This window comes from Leuciscus leuciscus, assembly GCF_965113295.1.
Source record: "Leuciscus leuciscus genome assembly, chromosome: 10".
Lineage (NCBI taxonomy): Eukaryota > Metazoa > Chordata > Actinopteri > Cypriniformes > Leuciscidae > Leuciscus > Leuciscus leuciscus.
This window is the reverse complement of record NC_138734.1, coordinates 43,949,097-43,966,723: the sequence shown is the minus strand read 5'-3', so window position 1 is coordinate 43,966,723 and position 17,627 is coordinate 43,949,097. Positions and strand designations below refer to the sequence as shown.

General features: G+C 37.4%; 2 protein-coding genes across 2 annotated transcripts in view; one reads left to right on the top strand and one right to left on the bottom strand.

Annotated features, from left to right (window-relative positions):
• LOC309507925 (uncharacterized protein) overlaps nucleotides 1-17,627 on the top strand; it is a 267,629-nt gene that overhangs the window by 116,791 nt on the left and 133,211 nt on the right. The gene's annotated exons all lie outside the window — the stretch shown is intronic.
• The window catches only part of celf6 (CUGBP Elav-like family member 6), an 88,200-nt gene continuing 72,081 nt past the window's right edge, over nucleotides 1,509-17,627 (bottom strand). The window contains 1 exon segment of the mRNA XM_082182424.1: nucleotides 1,509-8,658. The gene's annotated coding sequence lies outside the window, so the exon portion shown is untranslated.

Sequence of the window (17,627 nt, the reverse complement as noted above, 5' to 3'; positions counted from 1 at the left end):
TTAAATCTGCCACTTTCACACTAAAGGTCAAAAGTCTGGAGTAATTATATCAGAGATCTCAACATGAACTCAAACATTTTCATCATCAGAGCTGCTCCACATTCACTTTTGTCTGAACGATCTCTGTAAGAGCAATACAATGATCCTGGGCTGGAGCGTAACAAACTTTGCTACATATATAACAAATTGCAAGTCTCAGACGGACCGATTCATGTTTATTATTCAGAAACAAATCTATCTCTCACCGAGTCTCACATTTCTGCATCATTTAGTGCGAATGCAGTTTCACACACACACACACACACACACACACACACACACACACACACACACACACACACACACACACGTGAGTTAAAGAGTTCTGGAATGCTCGACAAGCTTTTGTCTCACGCAGAAGGTTTACACACACACACACACACACACACACACACACACACACACACACACACACACACACGCACAAAGTCGTTCACACACACACACACACACTCACACGTGAGTTAAAGAGTTCTGGAATGCTCGACAAGCTTTTGTCTCTCGCAGAAGGTTTCCACACACACACACACACACACACACACACACACACACACACACACTCACAGACAGACACTCTCTCTCTCTCTCTCTCACACACACACACTCACAGACAGACACTCTCTCTCTCTCTCTCTCTCTCACACACACACTCACAGACAGACACTCTCTCTCTCTCTCTCTCTCTCACACACACACACTCACAGACAGACACTCTCTCTCTCTCTCTCTCTCACACACACACAGACACACACACTCTCTCTCTCACACACACAGACAAACACTCTCTCTCTCACACACACACAGACGCACATACTCACAAAGTCGTTCACACACACACACACACAAATTTATATCAATAGATATTAATTATTTATTTATTTATTTTTAGTTGAAACCTGTCTTGCCTTTCTAACCTTTTTTCTAATGCTTATCTGACTAAACTTTTGCGAGAGAAAAAATAAAAAATAAAATTGCACAAATATTTAACAAATAGGGAATATTTTGTGAATATATGAAATATTGGGACATGCTGTCACATTACTGTATATGGGGAAAGTTATCAACAGAAATGTATTATTTGTATAAAATTACAATCATCAAGGCAAACACATGTGATCCAGCAGATCTGTATCTGATTATAATAACTATAAACCTTCTGAAAGACATAAAGCAGTTCAGTGTGACACGACAGACACAGACAAATCTGCTTTACATTATTAAACATTAATATATGCATTACATCCTGTTGGAATAATCGAGCTGAGAGTTTTCTGACTTGTACAGAAAAAAAAAACATTTTATTTGAATTTAATTCACTCTGCACCTATGTGTGTCTGAACACCATTATCTCAACGAACACAGCAACACGTGCTAATGCTTCTGTTCAGTCCTGAAGAGCAGAAGACACCCCAGATCGTGTGTTAACACCAGGCAAAGTGGATGAGAATGAAGACGACGCGAGCTGGTCTACAGGACTGTGCTTTATTTAGAGTCGAAGCAGAATATAACCGTCTAGAGCTACAGAGATCATGAGAGGAAAACCCAGACTATCTTACAGCTCTGATTCACAAACACAACATCAGCCGAAGGCTTGAGTCTCTTCAAGTAAACGTGATTCTTTCAAAGGTTCGAAAGACATTTCATTGCAACTCAAAAGAGATTGTGTGGAAATGGATCGACCGCAGTACCAATGCATCAAACAAACGATTAGAAAAGCAGAACAGAATTTCAGAAAAAGAGATTAGGAAGCCGTGAATGTCATGGTCTCTCTGCGTGAAATCGAGGGGAAAACACTTTGTGTCCGGCTGCTCGTGTCTGTTTGGTCCAAACTAAACTAAACACAGCTTCAGAAGTGCTTATTCATTCACATCTCAAAGGAAGAGTTCATTTAAAAAATCATTACACTCACAAATCATTATTACTTTCTTCTGTTGAACACAGACGGTATAAAGATTCTTCAAAATGTTCCATTTGTGTTCCAATCAAGAAATAACAGCATATGGATTTGGAACGCATTTCATTTTTTTGGAACGTTTCATTTTTGGGAACATGTTTCAACACATGGATTTGGAGCGTTTTTTTTTTTTTTTTTTACATGTTTACTTTTTTTGGAACATGTTTCATTTTTTTTAAACAGGTTTTACTTTTTGAACGTTTACATTTTTTTTTAGCATGTTTCTTTTTTTGAACATGTATAATTTCCGCACATTTGGAACATGTTTCATTTAATTTTTGTTTTATGGATTTGGAACATGTTCCTTTAAGATGATTATCACATTAAAATAGCCCCTCATTAATATTCGTTGGGACTGAAGCCTCATTGGCTGTAAAGGCTCGGCATATGAGCATAGGCTAATGATCACGAGTAGATGAACCAGAACACAAACAACCAGCACATTCAAAACCTCCTCACAGTTCATTTCATCTGACATAAAAATAAGACATGAAAGCAATTATTAGAATACAGTTTCAAGGCAAATATCTGGTATCAAATAGTTTTTCCAAAAAGAAGAAAAAACATTTTTTTTTGGTTACAGAAACACGGTTGCAGTGGATGAATACTGAGCCTCAGACATCATTCTCTAATGTACAGTAAACATGACCAGACTCTTCAAGTCCTAGCGCTCCAGGGAGGAAGTGATGTCATGACAATTAAAACTTAATGACACTGATGATTCAGTCATCCTCAACAAAATAAAATAAATTCAGGCAAAGACTTTTGTAACATTAGAGCCTCAACAACACAAGAAATATTTTTTCTACAATACGTCTCATAAATATTTTTTTATAGCTTTCCTCTCTTAAACTCAGTCAAATATATTAATTATTAATTGTCTTTATTCCCCCTTGTTCTAGTAGTAATGTAAAAAAAAAAAAAAAGATATCAGCAAAAATGAAAGGCAGCACACAGATACTTCTATCCAAAAATACAAAATTAACATGTTCTGAATGATAAATAATAATTTATGGTAATCGAGGACAAATAATGATACAAAATCAAAAAGGAAATGTGAGGTATTAAGTCCAAAATCATATAAATTTCACTAAAGTACAAGCATGGTGTACAAATATTTCATTGAAATAACACATAATGACTGTTTTCACTTCATGGTATGAGAATCAGATTTTTTGCATTGCAGTTATGAGGATTTGAGTAGGAACTGTCATGAAAATAATGCAAAAAAATCTCATAATTTCTCATTTCTTTCAGATTACGTTGCGTTGCGATATGACACAGACATGAGCCAATGACGGCTCTAACAGCTCGTTCCCTGCACTCTTAAAACTCCTAGTGGACAAAACTCTCTGCTATTCATTTGCACATCCATAATCTCTGAATATGCTCATGTAAACGCCAACGTAACTCCTGGAAGGGTAGAAAAGCTTAAAAACTAACTCATCTAGATACGCTCAGTACTGAGCCTGGAATAAATACAGAAAAATCAGTCAAAATGACCAGGGAGCAAAGTCAAAAGATCCCCAAGACTCGATGCCCCGCCCTAATCAAACAGCCCCGCTCCTTCACCATAACCCCACCCTGATTAAACAGCCCCGCCCCTCACCATAACCCCGCCCTGATTAAACAGCCCCGCCTCTTCACAATAACCCCGCCCTGATTAAACAGCCCCGCCTCTGCACTATAACCCCGCCCTGATAAAACAGCCACGCCCCTTCACTATAACCCCGCCCCGATTAAACAGCCCCGCCCCTTCACTATAACCCCGCCCTGATAAAACAGCCCGCCCCTTCACTATATCCCCGCCCTGATAAAACAGCCCCGCCCCTTCATTATAACCCCGCCCTGATAAAACAGCCCCGCCCCTTCACCATAACCCCGCCCTGATTAAACAGCCCCGCCCCCACCCTGTGCTACGATCTATTCAGATTATATTAACAACACGCTGGACGAAGCTAAGCTAACTGAGCAAAGTCTCTATAGGGTTTGCTAGCTATCTCGATGTCAAAACATGACAGAATAAAAAAACAATTGGCCTTTTTTTTGCTTTGCTTTGAATTGTAACGTTGCTATCAGACATGATTGCACATTTTCTCTCTGATGCATTGAGCACTGAGACCAGATGAAATGACGGTGAGTTTCAGACGAGTGCGGTCGGACGACATGTCAGGAGCCCGAGAGGATCCACAAACCATGACATCATCGAGACTGATGCCCTGAGAGTTTATAAAGATCTGTGGCCTTTCAGGTTTTGCGTCTGCATGCTTTTCCAACGCTCTCTACAATCTCGTTTCCGCTTGATATGAAGCAAATCTCACAAAAAACCAAACAAATGTAAAACCATTAAACGAGGAGCATTCATTTTTCCCTGTCTAAAGAGGTTCCTTTAATTATTTCTTGACTTGTAGTCGATTAGATTTGACTTCCTTCAGCTATTTTCGGGAACGGTCGAGCCCTGTGGGCATCCGCTGGAAATGGGCTCTTGGGCCCCTTAATGAACCCCTTAACGAACACCAGAGCTCGAATGCAAATGCTCAGATCAGACGTGCGCATGACAGAAATACAATTGAACAGAGGCTACACACACACACACACACTCCATACAGATGAACCGGACCTCATAGATTTTGTGTTCTTCACTCTTAACTGCGTTGGCACTGAGACAGAGAAAAGAAATCCTGATTCTGAGGGCGTTTACTCACTTTCACAAACCCTTCACCTTCCATCGAACTCAATCTCCAACTCTGACTGAAACTCCTCAGCGAACTGAAACAAGAGGAACAGTGTGTGAGGACGACACTTGGTTTAACACTGGTAAAGTTAGCATGTTCTTCTGCTCTACAGATATAGGCTATGGCACTTTAACCTCCTGGCCTCGTTTCTCACAGACCAAACCTCACTAAAACGGCATCTTTATTCTAGGAGACGCGAGCCGTGTGAAACTAGACCGTACGATGGATGATACGCAATGCGAATCTGCAAAATACTGTGCTTTAAAAAAGTATTTCAATGCTTGAGAGTAATCTGTGCTTTGCTGATCACAGGGTCATTGAACACAAGCAGGTGTTCTAGCAAAATAAAACTGGTGCATTTCATGTTTTCTTACTCTGTAGTGTTTGTTTTCCAGTGCAAGGATCTAACATTCTTAAATCTAGATACATTTACTTGAAAAGCAAAATGACGGAAGATATTAAGTTTCTGCTTAAAACAAGAACAAATATCTGCTAATGAAGGCAGAAAAATGACCTTAATTCAAAGGGAAAACAAGCTTACGCAAGATGACATTTTTTCTTGTTTTAATTTAATTTAACGAATTATATCGTGCGCATGATTTAGTAAAATGAGGGAACGAATTATTATATTGTGCGCATGATTTAGTAAAATGAGGGAACGAATTATTATATCGTGCAAACTTTAGTAAAACGAGGGAACTAATTATTATATCGTGCAAACTTTAGTAAAACGAGGGAACTAATTATTATATCGTGCGCATGATTTGGTAAAACGAGGGAACGAATTATTATATTGTGCGCATGATTTAGTAAAACAAGGGAAAGAATTATATCGTGCAAACTTTAGTAAAACAAGAGAACGAATTATTATATTATGCGCATGATTTAGTAAAATTAGTTTTCATAAAACAAGTCATTTTATATCTTTATATCATAACATATCTTCAGTCATTTTGCTTCTCCAGTAAATGTATATTGATATAAGAATTTTTTGATATTTATACTGGAAAACAAGACAGAAACACTGAGGAAGAAAGTGTGAATGCAAACGTGAAATGAACATTTGGCACTTCTTAAACCTCCTCTTACAAACTAATCTAACGCTTTCTCTTCAGCTTCACGAAGGACTGCTCATGATAATCCAGAACGAGTTTCTGGGATGAGAATATGCAGTGTATATATATTCATAAAAAAAAAGATAATACGGATCATCCTTCGCATGAAACACATAGGCAGGTTTTTAACTATAACTAGTGCAAATTGTTATGATTAATAAATGTTTTCCAGCAAGTGGCTTTATCAGCACAGAATGGAGTAAATAAAACTCAAAAAACCATCAGAATCATGAATAATGGAGCAAAATTACTGAAGGGAGACCAAAGTTTGAGGAGGTGCACACATGGGCAGGCCGTTACCTCGTCAATATCTGTCCGTCGTTCACAGAAAGACTGATATCAGTGCTCAAGGGCAGGCAGCATGGCAGAATTGCATGGTTTTGGTCCTTTGGGATCCTGGAGGGAGCGTCTTTTTTAAAGGATAAAAGCAACGTCTCTTATGCTGGCATGAAGGTCAAGAGGTCAGGTTTGGTCATTGACACCCGGATTTTTCTCCTCAAATCTTAAGTCGTACGCAGTCGATGACTTGATAAAGACCTGCCCATTGAGACATGTTAATTATGAACTCTCAGAAAGATTAACTTTGGGATGGAAGATTGGGGATAATGTTGATTTCTTAATATCTACACATGGAAGAGGAACAAAGATGTCAGCGAATCTCTGGCGGCCAAATCTTGAGGTGAACAACTGTTGTTTTTAAGGCCTGATCATCATAAACAGGATAAATGCGAAACTGCACAGAAACATTACACTTAATCCAAAGGGAAAACAAGATTCATTTTCTGACCTCACTGACAGAATTCTTTTCTTATTTTTAAGTGCCCCTATTCTGCTATTTTAAAGATTCCTAATGTTGTTTTGGCGTCTCCTAGAACAGATGTACAGTCACCCAAGGTCAAAAACATATTAATTTCCTCATAATCTCCAGTACAGCATCAGCTCTTTTCTCTCAGTGTCTGAAACGCTGATTCAGTCTCTCTAAGCTCCGCCTCTCTGAGAGCTGCTCTGCTGTGATTGGTCAGAAAGCAAACGCTCATTATCATATCTGAATCTCAGCTCTTGATCACAGTGATACAAACAGTAACGATGGCGTGGGTTTTACCGTATCAATCTCAGAAAACAGCGTCTTCTCGACACGAACAACACGAACCAAACTCTTCCAGTCTCAGATACACTACAGTGTTTGAGGGCGGGGCTAAGAGACGCTGCTCAGCCAATCAACACCACAGGCTGGCATTATGCTAATTAGTTATATAGGTTTGTAACAGACTGGAATTACTGACGAATCATTTCAGCAGTTCAGAATCGACAACAACTTTGCAGCTAAACTTGGTAGAACTCATACACAGCTCTATTACACACTATTAAAGGGAATATTCAAAAAAGCATAATAGGGGCACTTTAAGCATAAACCCTTTCAGTAAACACGACTTAATATCTTAAGCCATTTTGCCATATCTTGATTTAAGAATGTTTAGATATTTGTACAAACAAATGAATGAGAGGATTCACAGATTATACAGCACAGATGAACGTCTTTAACCGCTAACGATGATCGATGTGCGTTTAGTGCTTTGAGAAGTTTCAGACCAGCAACAGACCAATAAACATCTCATTAAGTGAAGGGGTATCAAAAACATCACCGTTTCTTTCCGCTTCGGTTCATTTGGCAGTTTCAGTAGCTATCGACCTTCCTCGTCTTCCTCCGCTCAGTGTCATTAAAGTCCCAACATCTGAATCCTCCTTTCTCTCCCGAGCACAAAGATCACGGAAAGGAAAACGCGCGCCACATCCGAGCATCTTGACTGTGGATTGTCGCTTGAACACAAAGGCTTCTGGGATCCCGGACCCTGTCGGACAGACGCGTTTCCTCGTTCGGAATAGTGGAATGGAGAAAGAGCACAACATGATGAACGATATTATCCAGCAGGCCGAGGAATGAGTTTGTTTTGTCATTTGTCATCTGTACATTTTCCTTCCCTTCTTCTTTACAAGTTCAAGTATTATCTTCTCTAATAAAAATAAATAGAAAACATGGAAAAATGAGCAACTCTACTCCTATATTCTACTTTTCTAATCTACGTCTCGGTGCAAGAAACAGCTACCAGAGCAAAACCAGGGTCACATGACCGTCTTTTTACACCGGGCACGCGACACACACCTACAGATTTACTTTCTTCTACTGTTAACATTAGTAATCATTATACTCGCAGCTACAAGGTAAGAGTTTTTTTTTTTTTTTTTTAAATATATATATTTATATACTTTTAAAAAGCGTGTAGTCCTTTGGTCCCTATTTTCTAAGGAATGATGCATGTCGATATTCCTGGATTCTCTTCCAGAGCGCAGATCACGCGATACCAGTGTAGGCACGAAAACCAAAATGGCAGCAGGCTGGTGTGTGTGTGTGTGTGTGTGTGTGTGTGTAGAGATCAATGCATTTACATGAGGATTTCAAAAGAGTTTTGTATGTGTGCATGTAAAGGCGAGAATAGGTGTGCATTTGTATATATGTTTGTTTATGCATGCTTTGAGCATAACGTGTTCATAAAGGTTTTTTTTTTTCTCAATCTTGTCTAAAAAACTAAAACAGCAGCAGCAAAAAAGTTGGTCTCTGCAAAATGCAAAAAAGCATCCTGCAAATGCTGAAGCAAAAAAAAAAAAGAATAAAGTTGGCAGAAAAAATCCTCTGTGTTCCAGTTTTCCCAGCTCTCGGTGATTTTCCCACACGATCCGGGGAGCGCTCGCCTCCTGTGATATGTAGCAGAGCAAAAGTCTTTTGACTTGTGGAAATAAGGTGTTGTAGTCCTTCATCCTGACAGAGAGAACGAGAGAGACAGAAGACAAGAAGCAGATGGTGAATTAAAGAGGATTCTAGCGGCTCTAAACTCCTGAAGATCCTGAATCTATTCATCATTTACACTGTCCTTGGAAAACCACAATCTCATCAACTCATATTCCACCCCAAAATCAGGAAATTATGTAACGAGTGAAGGAAATAAAGCTTATTTTATGATCATTCAGATTTTTTTTTTGTGCATCATGTGACATAATTTTCATGACAATTAAACATATTCTCCCACACGTTCGTTATATGTGCAGATGTTTTACTTTTGAGCTTGCTTCTAATTCTCTGTATTTTTAATGCATTTCTGTAAAAAATTGATTCAAGAAAGTTTATTCATATATAAAGCCTTTACATACTTTATAAAAGGCATAATTACCATACAATACTATTTTGAAATATTTTACCTTTTTTGTATCACAGTAAAAAAAAAAAAAAAAAAAACATTATAGGAAGAAATGTTAATTGTCATGAAAATAAATAATGAAGAATAATGCAGGAAATCAGTATTTAAACAGTCTGTATGTATATATATATATAAATATATGTACATACACAATATTGACACAGCTGGAAAGAAAATAGAAAATGTTATTATTATTATTAGTACATGACTTAAACTTAAGTTACATAATATAATAAATTAGAGCATTTGTGAACAGCTGGAAACTACTGTACAATATATATACTGTATATTTGATTTTGGAGTGAAATATGTGTTATATGTATGATATATATAAAAATCTTATACGGTATAAAGAAGCCCTGGATGAAAGTGAACTAGCCGGTAAGTTTTTGTGAATTTGTTTTCTAGGACAGCAACTCATTTACAATAATTCTGTGTGAACAAACAAGACGATGAACAACCACTGTCTTACTGTTCGATAACATATACGCTTCATTTCAACATCAAAACCTACACAAATATGGAAATATGCAAAAAGTAACCAGCAACTACAAGACAGAAGCAATAAAAGCAACGGCAGGACAGTTTTCCATTCTGACCGCACAATAAAACACATCTGATGTTTAATACACAGCTATGAGATCATTAAGAGTTTATTATGAGCTCAATCTGCTTGTTTGTTGCCAACAAACATGATAAAACACTATTTCAAATTTTCAGCAGAGGAAAATAAACTCTTGTCAATACACTCATTATTGTCATATGTTTAATAAACTGCTATACTAGAAGTCAGTGTGTTTAAGCTTCCAGAATTTAAATCCTCTGAACACTGAAATATACAGTCCAGACCGCAGCAATAACACCTGAAGACACATGCGTTACAACTGACTGATTTGTCTTGAGAATGTTGACTTGGACTGAATTAGTAATTAGAATTAGTAAACATCACTAATGATCAGGGTTGAATCTGCAAGCAAAAGTATTTCATATACCGGATGAAAACACCATATAGCAAAAGTGAAAAGTCTCGATTCATTAACACTGAAAGAATTTTCACCTTTAGAGAGGCTACTGTAGGGCCCGATGAAATCCGTCCGATTTTTTTCCCAAATTCGTTTTTTTGTTTAAAGTTTTCTGGATTCAGTTTTTTTTTTTTTTACTTTTTTTTTGAGACTTACATTTTAGAAATCAAAAAACATGTCTAATTAATTACAATTATGTAACTTTTTTCAAAGTTTATAAAAATGATTTTTAGGGCCCTATGAAATACGTTTAATTTTTTTCTCAAATTTCGTTTTATTTTTGACCAAATTCCGTAAGTTTCCTGGATTCCATTTGATTTTTTTAATTAAATTGTAATAATCAGAAAGCAAAGAAAGAATCAGAAAGCATGTATACATTAAAAAAATGAAATAAAAAATATGCATAACAGAGCTTTATTGTTAAAATTAAAACAGGGACGAAAATCTTTGATTATTCCTTAAAAGTTTTAATAATAATTTAATATTATTATTAGGGGCCAAGCACCGAAGGTGCGGAGGCACCTATTGTATCTGTTCCGGTTCTTATTATTACTATTCTGTTATTTCTTCCGACTGGGCGTCTATGGCAGCCCATAGAACCGATTGCGGGAAAGTTGTTTTGGTTTGACATTCTGATAGAGGACAGTCTCAACATTAAATACACCAATTTTGGTGTTTCTAAGTCATTCCCTCTAGCGCCACCACCTGTCCAAAGTTTCACTTTTGTTTTGCTAATAACTTTTTAACCGTAAAGTCAAACAACAAAATAATTTTTTCCTCTGATTCCTGAGCTCATGACGATTCGATTGCACCCTATGTTGTCATTTTCCCTCATAAAAACATGTCCGCCATTTAGAATTTTCCAAAAAAGCTACTTTTTCGAACTCGTCCTAGACGGTTTGTCCGATTTGCACGAAAATTGGACCAGATCATCTTCAGGCAGTGCTGACCAAAAGTTATGGAATTCAAGTTGATTCGTCAAACCGTTTTCGCTAAACGCACAAACAAATTTTACGTAGCGCTTGCGAAAACAGACGTAAGGCTGTATCTCCGCAACGGTTTATCGTATTCAGACCAAACTTGGTACATGTCATCCCAAGCATGACCTGAGGCAACATGCTGCGTTTCGGCGCAGCGCCACCTACTGGTCCGGAGATATGAAAAATGGCTATTTTTGCTTATAACTTCTGAACAGTTTGTCCAAAAATCATAAAATTGGTCTTGTTAAATTCAGGGCGACATGTTGAGTCGACTGATATCCAATTTTACCATATCGGCCATTTTGACTGTCGGCCATTTCGAATTTTGTGCTAAAATGCTGTATTTTAAGAACGCATAAACGGATTGTTACGAAACTTGGTATGGGTCATCAGCACGATGCCCTGAAGGAGCATGAGAAGTTTTGAGACAGCGCCAACTAGTGGTGAATTTTTTTTTTCAAGTGCTTATAACTTTGGGTGTGGCCGACTTATTTTCACGAGACTCATCTAATTAGACTCCTGAATCCTTGCTGAGTCCTACGATACCAAACATGCTAGGTTTCGCCTTACGGTTTGTGTAGCGTTGTGATTTAGCGCTTAAAAAACATTTGGCTATATCTTCGAAACCGCTTGTCCGATCGAGACGAAACCTCCGTCAGAAGTTTGGAAACATAGGTCGATAGCTATACACCAATGCCCAAATGCGAAAATATTGATAGTAAGGGGTAGTAAAATTCAATCAAAGTCATGTGTCAGTCATTTTTTACGTGTTTTTTCATATAAATGTCTATAACTCTGAAGTCAATTGAGATATTTTCACCAAAACTGACACACATATGTATGGGCTCACTCTGAGGACACGTAAAAAAAATTGTGGGACTGAGCCTCTTGGTGGCGCTATAATAGAACAAAACATGAAATTCCCATTGACTTGAATACAGTTTTGTGAAATAAAATGCTATTTTCATTCAAAACCTACTTTTTTTAACTCCTCTTACACCGTTTGTCCGATTTTCACCAAAATCGAATCATATCATCTCCAGACTGTGCCGACTAAAAGTTATGGATTTCGTGTCGATTGACGAAACCGTTTGCGTATAGCGCAGCAGCAAAGTTGAGGCATGATGCTAAAAGCACTATTCAGGCTTTATCTCTGCAATGCCTTGACATATTGACACCAAACTTTGTATGTGTCATTGTCACTTCACTCTGACTACATCACATCAGTTTTGTAACTGCGCCACCTATTGGTCGAAAGTGATAATCCATTAAATCATATTTTTAATTATTGTTTCTATGATTTTTCAGGCATTTTGCCTAAAATCCTCTTTAAATGTCTTTAATTGCTCATTGTTGATTGACGAAACCGTTTTCGTATAGCGCAGCAGCAAATTTGAGGCATGATGCTAAAAGCATTATTCAGGCTTTATCTCTGCAATGCCTTGATATATTGACACCAAACTTTGTATGTGTCATTGTCACTTCACTCTGACTACATCACATCAGTTTTATAACTGCGCCACCTATTGGTCGAAAGTGACAATGCATTAAATCATATTTTTAATTATTGTTTCTATGATTTTTCAGGCATTTTGCCTAAAATCCTCTTTAAATGTCTTTAATTGCTCATTGTTGCAGTTGGTCTGACACTTTCAGACACGTCGAAATGTCTTGTCGTCTTATTCTGCTTGGCCCCGGTAATTGCTGCTTGCAGCTATATTTAATGTTAGTATTATTATTGCATTGAGATGTAGCTAAATTCTCCTGAACAACTGTAATATATTCCTGTCACAATTTCTTCAAGTTAAACTGAACTTTTATTTTGACGGTTTGCTGGATTCTGCGATTCACAGGCCCTACAGCTGAAGGAAAAGGGTTAGGGTTAGGGTCTTAGCGTACGCAAATATAGACGCGAGCAAGCCTTCGAAACCTCCAAAATACAAGATACACACCAGAACAAACAGAGCTCGAGTAACGAAAGAGAGAGAGAAATATAAACCACAGAGAGCAAAAATATCCACCACATTCAACAAGGAAGAGCACAACTCACGGTACGACAGCAATAAAGGGGCAAAGGTCACAACCCATCAAAATCAACCAATCAGCAGCGAATACCAGCGATCAGAAGAGACCAGTTACACTCCACCACTGGAAACACCAGAAGTACAGAGTTAATATATAGAGATATAGAGTTAATGCCACGTCACGTCATGCCACGGTCACATGGTCACATGACGTCATCCACACGCACGTGACATCACTGGGAGGACTTACAGTGATTGGACAAGCTTCCTCTGATGAAGACATAAGAGAGCGGCCCGTCCTGAGCTACTGTACCTGAGCCCTGCCGGGTTCGAGAACAGAAACACAACAGTCCATGGCATACGTCTCGTCAGGTTCAGATTAGCATGGGTTTAGGAACGCATGTTTAGCGGATAAATCATGACACGTATTTACAAGACAAAACATGTGACGTGTGAGACAAACACACAACGGGAATGATACAAACGTAATTCATCCATCACATTCACACTTGTGTCGTTCCAAACCCGTGTGATTTTATTTCTTCAATGAACCACTAAAAGGGAAATGGCCGATTAGTCTGGGGCAAAGGATTAGGGGTAATGGAGTCTGAGCCTGAGTCTCACTGGTGATCGTTACAATAGGAAGTTTTGTTTTCTGGGAAACTGATCACAATTAAGTGAGTTTATTATTAAAATGAGGAAAAGTATCTGCCAACTGGATCAGAAAAATAAACATTTCAAACAGAAAACACTTTTCTGACCTCACTGGCAGATATTATTTCTCGTTTTTAAAGGATTAGTTCTCCTCAAAATGAAAATTTCCTGATAATTTACTCACCCCAATGCCCTCCACGATGTCCATGTCTTTCTTTCTTCAGTGGAAAAGAAATTAAGTTTTTTGAGGAAAACATTTCAGACAAACATTTTTCTCCACACAATGGACTTCAATTGCAACCAAAATGTTGAAGTCCAAATCAATGCAGTTTCAAAGTCTCTGCACGATCCCAGCTGAGGAATAGAGTCTTATCTAGCGAAACCATCGGTCATTTTCTAAAATATATATATATATATATATTAGGGCTGGGAATCGATTAAAAAATGTTTACTAATTAATTGCACAATTTGCTGTAATTAATTGCATTTCCCCCAAGCTTGTAATCATCAATATTTAAACTTAGAATCACCTAATTAAATTAAACAACACAGGAAAAAAAAGGAACAGAAAATAGCCCTATATTAAAATAATATTAAACATCAATATATCAATATATTATTCTTTTTCAATAATCAATCAACATAACTTAACAGATTTTTTTATATATTTTTTTTTTACTAATTATCAAAATAAAATATAGTCCTACAAAGCTATTATTACCAGAGCATGTGATCAGAGCAGGTCATTTACCATTGTTGCCCACCATGGCTATACCAGCTCAGCAAACAGAAGTCTACTACTGAGACATTTCACGTTATTTGAGCGGACTTTGCTTTTCCAGTGCGTGATCGGTACATGACTGGAGCGTTTGGACCGTTAACGACAGAGCAGAACACGCAGTGCAAACACAGAGCGGAACATTGAGCAGAGAGTGCAGCGCGCCGACACACACACACACACACACACACGGAACGGAGAGCGCGGCGCACACACGGAGCGGGAAAGACCCGCTCATGAAAGCCGCACGAGAATGAAGCCTGATTGCCGAACACAGAGGGGCGGGACGGCATATTTTCAGCCGCAACAGGAAATAAAAAATAAAAAAAATAAAAAAAAGTGCTGCGTTAATTGCGTTATTTTTTTTCAATGCGTTAAACATCTCAAATTAATCACAAAGATTAACGCGTTAATTCCCCCAGCCCTAATGTATATACTTTTTAATGACAAATGCCCGTCGTGTACTATCTCTGAGATGCGGCACGTATTACGTAATCACGTTGGAAAGGTCACGAATTTTTTTTAAATAATAATAATAATAATAATAAATTAAAACAAAGATGTCGGACGATTTTGAAGTTGGAAGAGAAAATGAGATGGAATTTTTCGCCCTTCCCTTCCTTTCTGAACCGGAGAACACAGACAAATAACTTAGATAGATGATGTGACGCGTGACCTTTCCAACGTGATGACGTAATGCGTGGCGCATCTCAGACCAGCACAAGACGAACACTTGTGTTTAAAAAATTTGATGGTTTCGCTAGATAAGACTCTATTCCTCAGCTGGGATCGTGCAGAGACTTTGAAACTGCATTGATTTGGACTTCAACATTTTGGTTGCCATTGAAGTCCATTGTGTGGAGAAAAATCCTGAAATGTTTTCCTCAAAAAACGTAATTTCTTTTCCACTGAAGAAAGAAAGACATGAACATCTTGGATGGCATTGGGATGAGTAAATTATCAGGAAATTTTCATTTTGAGGAGAACTAATCCTTTAAGCATTAGGTCACTTAGTTTGATAGATCTTAATATCTTCAGTCATTTCGCTTCTCCAGTAAATGTTTCTTGATTTAAGAATGTTTGGATATTTGTGCTGAAAAAACAAGACAGAAACACTGAGGAAACACATTATTATTTTGCAGTGAGGAGACTTGGAATAGAGAAAATGAACGACTCTTATGATGCTTGTATAATAAACCGTCATTGTGCATTAAAGATCATACGGGTCTGTGACGACGTGTGTGTTTGGAGTGTGTTTCCCGAAAACATCGTTAGCAAACTACGGTCGCAAGTCCGTCGTTCAATGAGTCGTGTTTATTGAAATATTGAACATTTGAAATTTAACGAATTGAAATGTTTCTATGGCTGAATTTTATAGACATGTATTTTCAAACAGCAATTTTTTTTGTTCTGAATTCTTAGACTGCAAATATTCAGTTTTAAGAAAAAACAGATTCAAGTTTTACAGATGAAGAAGAAATTCAGAACTTCAAATTCAGTTTTCTAAAATTCAAACCGCGGAAAATTCAGATCTTACAGAAAGTAGGTCACAGGTCATCCACAGGGAAGAGTAAAGGATCTCAGAAAAGTCGAACAGAGCATTTTGGCTGCAGTGCAGTAGTTTTCTGCCGCAAACGTGGTGGTGGTTCAAGAGAATCCATGTATCTTTCGTTCAGTCGTTTTTTAATTTAATATTAAGAGTAGAAAAATGAGAAAACAGCTTAAATTTACACAATTCAAATTCAAATCATTTTGTCATATTATTAGCTCCATAGTTTTCATGACATGTGGACCAGTGTTGTTTTTGGCAGCCCTTTTAGTTTTAGTTTTAGTCTTAGTCTTTTGGACGAAAATGCTTTTTAGTTTTAGTCACATTTTAGTCACTTATAAACTTGATAGTTTTAGTCAAGTTTTAGTCGACGAAAACGCAAAAAGGTTTTAGTCAAGTTTTAGTCAATTTTAGTAAAAAAAAAAAAAAAAAAAAAGTAACAGTCTTTAAAAAATGTATTTAGGTTAAAAAGTATTGGACATGGGCTTAGGTTTGACAGGTTGTAGCAAGTGTTGCAATTCATAAAATTTTTTTGTTGTTGAAAAATAACCCCTGAAATGATGACTTCTGGTGAATATTGTGGAAACTAATTGATACATTTAGATAAATATATTTCATACCTTATAGCATATTATAATACAACTTATTAGGCCTAGCCTATATATTTATAGAATAGCAAAGTAACGTTAGGCCTAATCAATATAAGTTACAAGACTGAACCACATAGATGTGAAATATAAAGGCTATCATGATCATTTTGCCAACAATGAACCATGGATTTGTTTAGTTTATAATACGTTTTATTTTTAACTTAAACAAATACAACATATAACATTCAAAACTCACCGGCTTAGACTGCATTTGAAGAAAAATAAACACAACAGTTTTCTGTAGCCTTGTGTGCGAACTTATTCAATAGAATCATTAGATTATCTCCTGATGCGTGCTGCTTAATATCCAACGCATTCTCATCGCGACGGCATATGGTACAATTGGCCTTGTATTCATTGTCCCTCACGCATTCCAGCCACGGGTAGTCATTTTCCAATTCAATTTTACATTTCTGTGCTCTTTTCTTTTTCGCCGGCTGCTCGGAGGTAACGTTAGTCATTTTTACATTTCCCGCTGTTGTCACTTGTCGTCATCGTTGCTACGATACGTGACTCACAATGCGAAACGACCAATTAAAAGGGCATTCTCTGACGATGTTCCAAGATGTTAAAAACGCTATGCTGATCATAGACAAACAGGGGGAGAAATTAGCTTCTACCGCACCGTCGGGTTTTTTTTCTCATAGCCTACAAATGTCTTCGTTCATAGTCTGACATATTAGAAGCTATGTGTCTGTCATGGATTTGCACTGAATTGATTCTCAAAAATACGGAACAAAGTGCGTTCCGTATCAGTTCAATATGGAACAAGACTTTATTGTGTCAAATACTGACGATTCCGTATTATACAGAACGGTTGGCAACCCTAATTTGAACGTCAGACTTATAATCATTTTCGTTCCGTCTCGTCTCGTC